The sequence below is a fragment of the Miniopterus natalensis genome, chromosome 13, assembly GCF_054644295.1.
Source record: "Miniopterus natalensis isolate mMinNat1 chromosome 13, mMinNat1.hap1, whole genome shotgun sequence".
Classification (NCBI taxonomy): Eukaryota; Metazoa; Chordata; class Mammalia; order Chiroptera; family Miniopteridae; genus Miniopterus; species Miniopterus natalensis.
The window spans coordinates 33,326,438-33,338,545 of NC_142093.1; the positions used below are offsets into that span (position 1 = coordinate 33,326,438).

Consider the following 12,108-nt stretch of genomic DNA (forward strand, 5'->3'; position numbering starts at 1 on the left):
CGGCGCGGACTCGCTGACAGGCGGCAGCCGGGCCTTCTCCAAACTTGGGGCGCGGGGCGGCGGGCGGGGCCGGGCGGTGACGTGAGGGGCGGCACCCGGCCTGATAGGCTCGCAGGGCGAGGGCGGGGCGCGCCCGGGCGCCCAGGGCGGTGACTGGGCGCGGAGCTGGAACCCGGAGCGAGGCGCAGCTGCCGCGGCTGCAACAAGTGCGGGAGCCGAGCGGAGCGGAGCGGAGCGGAGCGGACCTGTCCCCGCCGCCGACACCGCCGGGCCGCCAGTGGCGGGCGCAGCGCATGGAGCGTGAGCGGCGGCGGTCGCGGGGCTGAGCCGCGCCGAGCGGCCGGGACGTGGATGTGGCCGCGATCTCCCGCCCCCGCCCCGCCGAGCAGGAGCTGCTCCCGGACAAGGTAGGGCCGGGCGGGCGCGCACCGCGCCGCTTCCCCTCTCCCACCACTTCCCCACGTCAGCTCTGCTCCCCACAGCCCGTCTGCTCCCTGTACCCCACGCCCCCCTCCCCCCGCCCCCGGCCTCCCTCTTCTCCACCCCAGCCTCGCTCCTCGCCGGCTCCGGCTCGGTCCCGGCGTCTCCAGGCGGCTCCTGCCGCATTCGGCGTCCCCCCGCCCCCGCCCCCGCCCCGCTCCCACCCGCGCCGCGCCGCCGTCCTTTCCTTAGAGGGACCTGGTAATGAAATCCCACGGCAGCGTGTCTTTGGAGCTTGTTTCCCCATTCCACCCCCAGCCCGGGGATCGGGGACTCCCCCCCCGTCCCGCTGCACCCCAACTTCCGGGAGAGCCCGCGCCGGGGTGCTGCGGGCCATGTGCAGGGGCGTGCGGGGCCGGCGTCCTCGGGGTGGCTCCGGCGTTTCGGGGAGGAGGGCGGCGCGTGAACTCGCACCCGCGCCCCGCGCCCCGCGCCCGCCGCGCCGGCCTCCCTTGCCGCAGGGGGAGGTCAGGTGTTCCCGGAGCCAGAGCGACGCCGCGGCCTCTCCCCACCCCCACTGCCAGCCGCTGCCACCTCCGGATCCCCGAAGACTGGCTTATGCGAAACTTAGGGAGAGCTTTTCGCTTTGACCTCTAAAAAAATATTCCCCAGCGCCCGCGTTGAATGATTAACCAGGCTGAGACCCGGGAGGGGAAGGGGTGGGTGCGGGGAGCGCGGGCTGGCGGCCTCTGCCCAGCACCTCCCGGAGGGTGGGAGGGTGGGCGCGGGGTGGGCGCCCCGCGGGGCCGGGGGCGCAGGTTCTGGCGGCGACCCGGGCACGGCAGGCGGCCCCTTCTGGAGGCAGTAAAACAAGTTACCTTAATTTACATTCAGAGCTGGGGAACCCCACTCCCCACCAACTCCCCACAAGTGGCACAGCGCGGAAGCTCTCCTGTGAAAATAACATGTACGTTTTAAACCCGGGTGGTGATCCAGGAGGCGCCCTCTTTCCGGCCTGAAACGTGGGGGTGGTATATTTGTCTTTGCTCCCCATGGCCTCCTGAGCCTCTGCATCTTCGTAGAACGATAGTTTAGAACAATTATATCATATTTTCCTGCCCCTCCCTTGTTGGAGGCTTGCTTTAGATTTCGGATTGCCAAGCCAGTTGGTGAAAATGGGCTTCTACTTGTTATAACAAAAATTTCCAGTGTAATTGTGCCTCGGGAGGCGAGGGGCTGGTTAACCATGAGGCCAACTGGGCCAGGCCTGGGACTGGAAAGGCGGGGGCCCAGGTGATCCCGGCCCAAGGGCTCCCCAGCCATCTCGTGGTCGCACCCATGCAGAGCTTGACAGCTGACCCAAGGGCCCGGTGGTCACTTCCCACTGCCCTAGTTCCCACTTCTGTTTCTTGTGAATAGAGGTTATTAAGCCTGGTGGAATTTGGGAGAGTGTTACACAGAGCCTCTGTACTCTTAATCAGATTAGATTTTGAGACCGGGCTGAGTAAACCTTTCCCCGCTGCCCAGCCTTTACAGATGTCTTCATCTTTAGATCTTTCTGAAGTTCCTTTGTCGGACTGGAATATTGCTTCTTCCCTCAGGAATCTCCCTGCAGCAGGTGTTCAGAGTTCCCAGCCTCGCTGTTCACTAATCTTGATGCTGCCAGGCCGTGTTCAGTGACCCTGGGCAAGTTTAGCATCCCAGCCTTATTTTCCATATCCAGTTTTGCGGATGGTAACGTCTGCTCTACCAGATTGTTTTTGAGGACAAATAGTTTGCCAAATGCCTAAGCTTTGTATGGTGGCAGTTAAGAAGTGCTTAATGAGTGGTGGACATTGTGCCATCAGTATAGAAGTTCCTTCATGTGTCAACTTCCCCTTAAACGGAAAAACAGTAACCGTTTTGGAAATGGTTTGGATTTATCTGAGGCTGAAACCAGCCAAATTTGGCAGGTGCAGATAGTTTTTAAAGTCCAATGTATAAGGTAGCCTTTTGAAGAAAATAAACACAATATGCGTGTAAAATTCATTAATTGATTTTTTTCTGGGTTTTTGATGGAGAGCTGACTATACAGATGGCCTATACTTTTGAAGATGTCCTTGTTTTTTTTTAAAAAAAATCACAATTTAGATTTCTCTAATTCTAAGATACTAAAGTTGCTAAAAATAGGGAAGTAAAACTGATAATTTATGGTTGATTTTTCCCTGTACAGTTTGTTCAAATGGGTGGCTTTTTAAAAAAAAAATAATAAAAGAATTACATTAGGATATTAATGAGAATCCAAAAAATTATTAATCATTTTGCTTTACACGATGCATTATTGGTATAAAGCCAAGATGTTCTTGATAGAAACGTGTGGAACTTCTTCAGCTGGTTCAGGATACGAGAAAAGGTGGCGAATCTTTTGTTTCTCAAAGAAACTTTGAAACTTTAAGTTTTAGTTTTCTAGTAATGCTGGTTTTTTAAAAAGCAAAAAGAAAAAAACACATAATTTAGGGATGCTGACCCAGAGCTGTGAAAGTGCCTGAAGCACACGTTGTTCTTAACATACTGGGTCAGTGCTTTTAATTCTTTCTAATTTGCTTAATAGCTACAATATTTGACTCTACTTAGTTTTTTTTTTGACACTTTTATTGGGCATTTTATTAAAGACTAAAAATTAATAAATGCAAATGGGTAATTTTATAAACATTGAGATTCTTGCATCTAGGATAATATTTGGTTATGTAATCTATTGCAACATACCAGTGGTGGTGTATAAATTACTAGTACTGAAAAATTTTCACAAGAGGCCTTTTGATCTTATATCTGCAGATGCCAAGGGGAAACTAAAATCTTTTCAGTCAATTGCCTGGCATTTCTAGTGTGTACAGAAGGCTAAAGTGTGAATTAAACTGGACTCTGACAATTTGAAAGTTGGGTTTCCTGGCTTGCGTAACTGAAAGCACCTAGTAAAGACCACAGCACACATAAACTCAACAGGTGTGGATCCAGCTGCTTTCTCCCTGCCCCCCAAGGGCGAATAACTGTTACTAGGTACTTGCCAAATATGTCTCTATATTGTAGGATGAATAAATTTCTCTCTCTGGAGAGGCAATTACTATTTGAATGAGAGTGTGTGTATGTGTGGGATAGAGTTTTGAGAGAACTGATGTAATGATTTCATCATCAAAGGCTGGTGATGAGGCTTTGCTAGTCTGAACAAAGCTTCTGTGGGAAGAACTTGTTACTTGATGAAGAATTTGTTATTAGGGAACATGTGGCACAGTTTACTGCTGGAAAAAGTTATTTGTATGAGTTTTCTGTTTGTTACAATTCTGAGTTGAGCTTTTGTACTCACTGTGCGTTGCCCCTACTATGAGTTTTATCCCTTTGCCCATTAGCTCTGTCTTCTTGTCTTCTCTTAATTTTTGTAACAAAATTCAAACTTCTTTTGAGAGTTAGCATTGTTGATAAAGTTGTATCGTATGTCTTAAAATATTTGGTGTAATTTTAGGTTTAGGTAGTTATACAGGTAGCTCTAAGAATTTGCTGCAAGTTATTTTCTCTGCATCTATGAACATTCCCTTGGAGTAGGGTTTAAAATTGTTTTTATTCTGATGTTCCATTTTGCAACTTACTGTGTGACTGTAGTTACTGTCTAGTGACTAAGTTACTTAACTTCTATGAACCTCAGTTTCTCATTTGTGATATGGGGGAGTTAAAGCCCTATTGTAGATTTGCTAAGAAAATTAATGTGATGAAACACCTAAAATAACTAGCACTGTATCTGACATGCAGTTTCCTCGTTCCCCTTTTATTTCTTTAAAAAGGTGATAACAAAAGCAACTATATAATATGTGTTTTGATTTGCTATTTTATTATAAAGTTATAAAAGTTTCTTATTGAAACTTAGAGGCCAAATATTGATTCAACACTTTGTTGATGTAGCATTTAGTGTAATTAAGACATATTATTTCTTGATAGTTGATCCCCTGTTATTTTTAATTGACATTTCCTCTGTAAGCCATGAGATGACAGTCATTGAAATGTCCCATTCAGAGCTGATTGGTCACCTGTGTGATATGACCTGGTGTGCAGAAGGGTGCAGTGATGACAGCTAATTTACACTCTAAGGCCCATGGAAGAGTTTAATTTCAATAAGAGTCATCAGTAATTGCCCAGGAAGCCCAGAACAACATTCACAACTTTACATTTTGTGAAATAATTATTTCAGAAGTGAAAGCACAGGGCCAGTTGTTAATTGCATGCTTCAGACAAGCCATTTAAAACATTTTCAACTTTTATTTTATTTAAAAAGTTTATTTTATCCTCACCTGACGCTAATTTTTCCATTGCTTTTATAGTCTTATCCTATAAGTGGTATATATTCAATGGCCTCATGTACCCAGTGTTTTGGTGGTTTTATTGGATACTGTTTTGGGAGTCATTTAAAAAATTTTTTTACTGAATTTATTGGGGTGACATTGGTTAATAAAATTATATAGGTTTTTCAGGTGTACAGTTCTGTAAGACATCATCCGTATATTGTATTGTGTGTTCACCACCCCAAGCCAAGTCTCTTTCTGTCATCACTTATCCCCTCTTTACCCTCTTCTACCTCCCCCACCTCCTTTCCCTCTTGGTTATTGTAAATAACGTTGCAGTGAACGTAGGGGTGCATATATTCTTTCAAATCAGTGTTTCAGGTTTCTTCCAATATATTCCCAGAAGTGGAATCTCTGGGACATACGGCAGTTCCATTTTTAAATTTTTGACGAAACACCATAATGTTTTCCACAGTGACTGCACCAATCTGCATTCCCACAAACAGCACACAAGGGTTCCCTTTCCTCCACACCCTCACCAACACTTATTGTTTGTTTATTTATTGATGACAGCCACTCTGACAGGTGTGAGGTGATACCTCATTGTGGTTGGTTTTAATTTGCATTTCTCAGATGATTAGTGATGTTGAGCATCTCTTCATATGTCTATTGGCCATCTGTATGTCCTCTTTGGAGAAGTGCCTATTCAGGTCCTATGCCCATTTTTAAATTGGATTGCTTGTGTTTTTTTTTTTTTTGGTGTTGAGTTGTATAAGTTTTTATAAATTTTGGATGTTAACCCCTTATCAGATTTATCATTGGCGAATATGTTCTCCCATCAGTAGGTTGTCTTTTCATTTTGTAAATGGTTTCCTTTGGTGTGCAAAAACTTTTTAGTTTGAGGTAGTCCCATTTGTTTATTTTTTGTGTGTTTCTCTTGCCCAAGGAGACATCAGAAAAAATAATGCTACAAGAAATGTCTGAGATTTTACTGCCTATTTTAAAAAAATTTATCTTTATTGTTGAAAGTATTACAGATGTTGCCCCCCCATTGATCCTCTTGACCTTTACTACCTATTTTTCTTCGAGGATTTTTGTGGTTTTGATTCTTACCCTTAAGTCTTTAATCCATTTTGAATTTATTCTTGTGTATGGTGTAAGAAGGTGGTCTAATTTCATTTTTTTCCCATATATTTGTCCAATTTTCCCAGCACCATTTATTGAATGAACTATCTTTATCTCATTGTATGTTCTTGCCTCCTTTGTTGAATATTAATTGCCCATAAAAGCATGGGTTTATTTCTGGGCTCTTTATTTTGTTTCATTGATCTATGTCTGTTTCTATGTCAGCACCATGCTGTTTTGATAACTAGGGCCTCGTAGTATATTTTGATACTAGGTAGCATGATTCCTCCAACTTTTTCTTTTTCAAGATTGCTGTGGCTATTTGGGGTCTTTTGTGGTTCCATATACGTTTTTGGAATATTTGTTCTATTTCTGTGAAATATGCCGTTGGTATCTTGGTAGGAATTGTGTTGAATCTATGGATTGCTCTGGGAAGTATGGAATCTTTAAGATGTTGACTTTTCCTGCCCATGAACATGGTATATGCTTCCACTTATTTGTATCTCCTTCAGTGTCTTATAATTTTCCTAGTACAGGTCTTTTACATCCTTGGTAAATTTATTCTGAGGTATTTTAATTTTTTAAAATGCAGTTGTAAATGGGATTGTTTTCTAAGTTTCCCTTTCTGGTAGTTCATTATTGGTGTATAAAACTGCAACTGATTTCTGGATATTTATTTTGTATCCTGCTACTTTACTGAATACATTTATCAGTTCTAGTAGATTTTTGGTGGAATCTTTAGGGTTCTCTATATACATAATCACGTCATCTGCAAATAATGACAGTTTTGTTTCCTCCTTTCCAGTTTGGGTGCCTTTTATATTTTCTTCTTGTCTGATCGCTGTGGCTAGGACTTCCAGTAGAATCAGAGTAGTGGAAGTGGACACCCCTATCTTATTCCTGATCTTAAGGGAAATGCTTTTAATTTTTACCCATTGAGTATGATGTTGGCTGTTTGTCATATATGGCCTTTATTATATTGAGATATGTTCCCTCTATTTCCACTTTGCTGAGAGTTTTTATTATAAATGGGTACTGCATTTTAACAGATGCTTTTTCTGTATCTATGGATATGATCATGTGGTTTTTATACTTCATTTTGTTTATGTGATGTATCACATCTATTGATTTGTGGATATTGTCCCAACCTTGCATCCCCAGAATAAATCCCACTTGGTCATAGTGTATAATCTTTTTTAAAAAAATCTTTTTTTTATTGATTTTTAGAGAGAGAGGATGGGAAAGGGGGAGAGAGGGAGAAACATCAATGTGAGAGTGAAACATGGATCAGCTGTCTCCTGCATGCCCCCCACCAAAGATTGAGACCACAACCTAGGCATGTGCCCTGACAGAATTGAACTGGCAACCTTTTGGTGCACGGGATGATGCCCAACCAACTGAGCCATGGTGGCCAGGGCTATATGATCTTTTTAATGTATTGCTAGATGCGGTGTGTTAGTATTTTGTTTAGGAGTTTAGCATCTGCCCAGACCTCTGCATCTGAGCCTGGACAGCTGAATCCTCAGTGGGACATGAGGTTCCCAGGGTGGGGTGACAAGGAATCCTGAGGGTGGGGCTATTGCATTCCCCCAGGCCAGCAATTTTCAGCTGGTGTGCTACAAGAATTTTTAATACATGTAATACCTGACAAGTCAGGGGCTCTGACCTCTTTTCCTTTAGATTGTCAAATAATAAAATGACAACAGTCAACACAACCGTAGCAGCCCAGTGTGAATGAATCAGAATCGTATCTAATTTTTTGGTCAGATCAACAAAAAATGTAATATATTTTTGGTGTGCCGCAGAATTTTAGTAATTAGTTTATGTGTGCCATGAGATGAAAATTGCTGTCCCAGGTTGGTAATTTGCATTCTTTCTAAAAGACTCCCCCCCCCCCATTAAGATGTTTATTTAGGGAAACAAATCAAGATAAAGTAGAGGAAAATAAAATTCCATCATCTCTTAACATTTAACTACTTGTTAACTGGGTTTGGATCCTTCTAGGTGCTTTCCTCTGCATCTGTACACTTCTTGAATGAGCTTAGGAAAAACACATTGCCACCACTTTAGACAAATTTAAAACAGATGGTTTGGCCCTGTGTAGAGACACCTGGCAGAGAGGGCAGGAGGCTTTGATGGCGTAGGTTCAGGTCTATCCCCACTCTGGCTCCTACTTGTAGCTGTACCATTGTCAGGAGTGATGGGCCGCATTCCCATCAGAGGGACGCCTGGCCTCCAGATTGCAGTAGCCGAGAGGGAACCCACTGCCCCATAAGACCTCAAGCTGATATATAATGAAATGGGCAATTTGTTCACTTAGAGCATGCATTGATTGAGTACTTAGTTTATGCTTAGCACTGTGCTTGGCCCCATGTGTATTCCTAGATGGGTCAGGTGCAGTTTTTGCCCTCGAGGAATTATCAGTCTGGTGGAAATTCTAACCAGGAACTGATGAAATAGTGCTTCCTAGTAGAGGTGTAAGCAGAATGTAGTGTTGGGGCAGCCATGAAAGGCTTCCTGAGGAAGTGGTGTTTGGGCTTAGCCTTCATAGGCTGAATAACTTCAGGGGCAGAGAAAGGATGGTGGGGCAGTTGGGATGGGGGGTTTGTGGCAATGTTTCTGGGGAAAACAGCAGATGTGATCCCCTGGGTTTGGAGGACAGGGTGCTTAGGAAGGGGTAACAGGACACAGTGTAGCATCGATCACCATGCAAAGAAGTGGCACTTGATGGTTATGGAGGTCATGGTGAGCTCTGGAAGGTTCTCATGGAGAGAATGTGGTGACATGTCATGGTCGGGCTTGTGTTTAGGAAGGTGAGCTTGAGCCAGAGAGGTAAATGAGAAGGTGTGATCATGGGTCTGGGCCATTTTATGGCCTCCTAATGGGGCTCCCTGCTTCCTATTTGCCCCACAAGAGTATATTCTCAGAAGTTGGAGGAATCTTTAAAAAGTGAGATTACTTAATACATTTCTCTACTCAGAATCCTCCAGTGGTTCCTCATCCCCCTCTGAGTAAAACGAAAGTTCTACCAGGCCCTTGGCTCAATTCACTGCCGCCGTACTGGTGTCCGAGCTAGCTGCCTCTGGCCTTTACAATGGCTGTTCCCTCTCCCTGGAATTGTCCCCTCGCCTGCACCCATCTCCTCTATGAGAAGAGAGGCTTCCTCTGACCATTCTTATCCCCTGTACTCTGCTTTGTATTTTGTCTAAGCACTTGTCAACCTTATGAAAATCGACCACATAACTTTATTCTTCATTGTCTGTTTTACACACTGCTCCATTTAATTAGGTGCTTGATAACCACTGAATCAAGTCACTTCATCAGTCTTGCTGGGGGGAAAACTTAGGGCTCAAACCAGGTCAGGGATGCAGAGATGATACAGGATTCAAGTGTGAGTGTGTGTGTGTGTGTGTGTGTGTGGGAGAGAGAGAGAGAGATTTATTTGAAAGGGAGTGAGACATAAAAAGACTCTCATGGTGGTGGGGTGTGGAAACCGATTCAGGGAGGTGTGGAGGAGGTGAGCCGCAGATGCAGGTAGGTTGGGGCACTGTGCAACACTGTGGAGCACTTCAGTGGTGTCTGAGAGGGCCCAGGGACAGGAGTGTGGGGCTAGGGAAACCCAGCAATAGGCTTGAGCCCAGAACTGTGGAGAGCGCCTGTTTTGGGGGCATGAGGCCGGGAACAAAGGTACAAGAGAACCGGGAAGAGGAGAAGCCGGATTATGCCTTGAACTTGGGGTCGGGGTAGAGGCGGAGGCCAGCAGTGTTGAGTGCCCTGGGAAGTCAGGAGAGGCCAAGGACTGTGAGGACTGTAGAGGGTGGAGGGGACCGGGAGAGTCAAGGCACAGCACAGGGACGTGACAGCTTCAGGAAGCTGGCAGAGAGGGAAGAGGAGCCTGTGCCCGAGCCGCTGGAGAGGGAGAGCTGTGAGGTGGGGAGAAAGTGGAGATGGCCACTGATACAGGACCCAGGGAGCAGCAAGCGGGGCGTGACTCACTGAGAAGGTGACTGGTCCAAGTGGAGAACTTGAAGTAGATTTTGGTCCCAGAGCTGACCTCAAATAGCTTTGTGACCATGGCAACCACTCAGTGGCTTCTGTTCCCTCCCCCCCCCCCGAAGAAAAAGCCTGCGCTGCCAACCTCACATATTGATCGTTTGAAACCAGTGCTGTCGTGACTGTGAACGTATTAGCCCCCCAGTAAGGTTATTTCTATGGACTGTAAACTTGCTGGGGCTTAAAATTCATGCTTCGGAATTCTGTTGTTTATTTTCTTTAAAAAGCATTTAACATTCACACGCTTCTCTGATCAGGGAGTAACACAGTTGTGTTTTAAAAAAATAAAACCAAACCCTTCAAGTCTGGCTCTAGATTGTTCAGTGGGAAGCCTGGTGATGTTTGCAGAATCAAATGTATTTGTCTAGCGTTGAAACGGTCAAAGTAGGTTTGTTACAAATACCATCCTTCCTAAATATTTAACATTTGGAACAAATGACATATATTTTATGTGTATTATTTTTATGGTTGAATTCGATGCTTGTTTATAAGGAACTTATGTAGCTTTTATTCTTTAAGTAAATAAGATGCAGCCTTTTAATCTTTCTGATTCCTTCACCACATAAGGAATTATTTTCTTCAAGTGAACTTAAAATACCTCTCATGAATACTCCTATTTTTAACTGAATGTTTCTCTTTTGAAATTCCCCCCCCCTCAAGATTCTGATGGATCCTCTTTTAAAGAAATCTCTTAATAATGAAAAATTTCAAACAAGTACAGACACAGAGGGTGATATAATGAAGCCTTAGGTGGCCATCACTGGTTTCAGCATGATGGCCTCTTTTTTTGTCCCTACCCCACACATGACTAGGAGGTTTTGTAGGCACCTTCCAGAGTGGGAGAGCAAGTCCATGCTGGACTCCAGGTGTGGGAGTCATCAGTGTAGAGATAGTAGAAGTTATGGGAGTGACTGGACCAGGGGAGAGTGGGCAGACGGTGGAAACTCAATACGAGGAGATGCAAGTATTATTACCTCTGTGATATGTGAAGGTGACATTCACAGACATACTTAAAATTGGGTGACTTAAACTGCACTTGGTAAAAGAGGCCCGATTTCTAAGCTGCTCAGTAGCGTGTCCATATATTGAGCAAACAACATGTTCTCTTTTATCTTGACAAGTAAATTTTTCTTGGCAGGTGACCGCAGAAGGCAATGTTACTATTTAATCTCTTCTTTAAATATGTAGTCATAAGTCTTGATTGAACAAATCCCCTCCACCCCCCTTAATAGAACATTTGGATAAAAGGCCAAAATGTTTTGAGGGATATGTATTTTAAGTCCATATGATTTATTTTGATATTTTAAAAAACAACTGTTGTCAAGCACCTATCAGTTGAAATTTAACAACACTTGAGAAGGGGGGAAAAGGGCAGGAAAGGAACCTGGGACCTGGGAAGAGGGGTCACCATTGTGCTTGTTTGGTGCCTCGTTCTGAAGTTGCCACCCCAGGGCCACTTGTCAGTAGAAAGGTTGTCTTCTGGGAGGAGGATGAGCCCTGACTCTGGAGCAGGGGTGGCTTCCCAGGGGAGCCCAATTTAATTGGGTACTCAGTGTGTGTGGGGAGCAGTGCCTGCGCTCACCTCATGGTTACGGCCCACGCAGGGTAGGCCGCCTCGGTTCTGTGTCCCTCAGGGCTGAGGAGAGCGGATCTTGGCTCGCCTGAAACCGGTTAGGCTGGGAAGCATTGACGGGGCTGGGGGTGGGTTCTAGGTAATGAGCTCTTGGCATTCATTTTTGAGAGGCTTCAGTTTGGGGGTGATGGGAGTGCCAGGAGGGAGAATTAAATACAATACACCAAGGCGATTGATGGGGAGGCAGTAGGATTTGAACCTGGACCTTCGAGGATGGGGGTGGGATTAAGAAGCAGGAAATGGACATTTTAGGCTGGAAGAAGCCACATGAGCAAAGGTGTAGGTGGGGAGGACCGCAGTTCATAAGGGGTGCTTGTGCCCAAGAGGCCTCACGGAGGAGATTTTGAGGGTGGCATACCTGGATCTCGGATCAGGTCTTTGAGAGAACACTTAATGAAGACGGGGTTGCTGACCTACCCTCTACCCTGGCGATGCCAACCGTGCAGTCCATGCCGGTCTTCAAGCCTGACAGCAGCTGGGATGGACCTGATGGCTGGAGTGGCCTGTCTGGGTCCCAGTCCCTGTCCCCTCCCTCCACTCTCTGTCTTGGGAACCTCAGACAAGTTTTTG

General features: G+C 45.4%; 1 protein-coding gene across 1 annotated transcript in view; it reads left to right on the forward strand.

Moving 5' to 3' along the window:
• Positions 1–320: 320 nt before the first annotated feature.
• Positions 321–12,108, forward strand: part of B3GNT2 (UDP-GlcNAc:betaGal beta-1,3-N-acetylglucosaminyltransferase 2) — a 28,211-nt gene continuing 16,423 nt past the window's right edge. Inside the window, exon 1 of the mRNA XM_087823842.1 lies at positions 321–407. The gene's annotated coding sequence lies outside the window, so the exon portion shown is untranslated. The remainder of the gene's footprint in view (positions 408–12,108) is intronic.